Genomic DNA, 2,357 nt, shown 5'->3' on the forward strand with positions numbered 1-2,357 from the left:
GAGAGGCCCACGACCCACAAAAAAAAAAAAAAAAAAAAATTAAAGCAGTGGCATGATTTAGACAAGTTTAATACTAACAACTCCTAAATAAATAAAAGAATTTCTGAGACAGAATTTAAATTTAGGATTAAGTGCTTCGAATTAACTGTCGGTTTTAGGTACGTAGGATGGCGTGGCCAATTTCAAGGAATAGGATCATTGCAGAAACCTTTCAAAATTGTCCTAGGATTATCCAAAAAATATGAGTGCTAGCCATGCTCCTGATGCAAAACTAAAGTAAGATACTTGGGCAACTGTTCTTGGTCAAATATTGCTAGATTTTTCCTTCCTCACCTTATGAAAAACACCTTAATTTCAAACATAAGACTTGAATGCCATAAATCCTTGTTATTGTAAAGTAACCACTTTGCTAATTTGACTCAAGCCACATCTATGCTACTTGTTTCTCTGAGGCTTTTCCTCCTCTCCTGGGTGACACAACTGATAGTCAGCAGCTAGCTGAGCAGATGTTGTTCCCCAACTAGTACATGATTATTTTCCTCTGAGAGTAAATGTTCCCATGTGTGTACCCTCCATTTCTGATCAGTTTCCCTGTTACATAAACAACAGATTGTGTTGTTGTTTCTTAGAATATAGACCTTTAAGAGATTTCCACACAAGAATGTATTTTCTAAAAATTGCTGGTAATTAAGACAAGCTCCTTCACTCTTCGCTAATGTTCTCATTCTACCTTTTAAATCTGGCTCTAAAAAATTATTTGGCCTTTTCGATGTTGTTTCAGAATGAATTTTGTTTAATTATATTATCCAATCTTTGTATATTTATTTTCATTTTAATTGTTTTATCTTGGGTACAAATATATTACTTAACTTTTCTCAAAACTCAGATGTTAACAATTTTATCTTGATTTTTACTGGGAAGATAAAAAAAATACTAGACTAAGGATTAATATTAAGTTCAGTTAATATAATTTCCCATATGATATTGTTTTTTAAAAAAATTTCCTTTAATTCTGAAGCTCTAAATTCTATATCTTAAGAAGACTAGAAATTGAAATGCAGGGATTTCATCTCTTGGTCTCCTAGTTCAGAAGCTTATTAGACACTCTTGCTGAACCCATAATTTTTTACTGCTTCTTACTAGACAAATAAAAGCAAGCTCCTACTCTCACGTTCTACCCCCCAAAATTAGAATAATAAATAATAAAACTTAAATTCCCCTTAAAACAAATGGAAGGAGAAAGTATTCCGTGTGTGCTGTATTTCATGGCATCTCATCAACTACATCACCACTCATCCAGAGACTGTGCAAAAATTACACATAAATTATGGGAGTATAGATTTAAAATGAATTTTACTCCTTCTTACTTACTTTTCAAATGACAAGATCATATCCAGAGAGGAAATGATACTTTTGCTTGATCACACACTAGTTACTAGCAGGACAAATTCAGTATAACATAAACTTTATTAAATCGATTATTTTAATTTTGTGTTTACTGTTAACTCAATAAAAATTAACTTTAAAAAGTCTCTTGCGGGGCTTCCCTGGTGGCGCAGTGGTTAAGAGTCCGCCTGACGGTGCAGGGGACACGGGTTCGTACCCCGGTCCAGGAAGATCCCACATGCCGCGGAGCGGCTGGGCCCGTGAGCCATGGCCGCTGAGCCTGCGCGTCCGGAGCCTGTGCTCCGCAGCAACGGGAGAGGCCACAACAGTGAGAGGCCCGCGTACCGCAAAAACAAACAAACAAACAAAAAATCTCTTGCGTTAAACCCTCTATAATGTGTTTTTTTTAAACATCTTTATTGGAGTATAATTGCTTTACAATGGTGTTTTAGTTTCTGCTTTATAACAAAGTGAATCAGTTATACATATAGATATGTTCCCATATCTCTTCCCTCTTGCGTCTCCCTCCCTCCCACCCTCCCTATCCCACCCCTCTAGGTGGTCCCAAACCACCTAGCTGATCTCCCTGTGCCATGCGGCTGCTTCCCACTAGCTATCCACCACAGATGCTAGGTCCATCCACCTCACTACAAATAACTCAATTTCGTTTCTTTTTATGGTTGAGTAATACTGCATTGTTTATATTTCTGGCAGTTTTCTCAGAGCAGTTTCAGAATACAACCTGTAATCAGTGCTAAGCTTGGGATAATACAACATAATCAAATGTATTATGTTTGCATATGGGAATGCGTAGTTGCAGATGCAGACATCTGTCTATCAATTGTTAGGTGTTTCTGAGCCGCTTGAACAGTTGGAGATGCTGAGTAGTTTCCCCATGATGGGATTTTAAATGCCCTAGAAGAGAAACTGGCTCCCCTTTTCACAAGTAAGGCTTATTTAGTTTTTGGTAC

The sequence above is a fragment of the Physeter macrocephalus genome, chromosome 16 (assembly GCF_002837175.3).
Source record: "Physeter macrocephalus isolate SW-GA chromosome 16, ASM283717v5, whole genome shotgun sequence".
Taxonomy (NCBI): Eukaryota; Metazoa; Chordata; class Mammalia; order Artiodactyla; family Physeteridae; genus Physeter; species Physeter macrocephalus.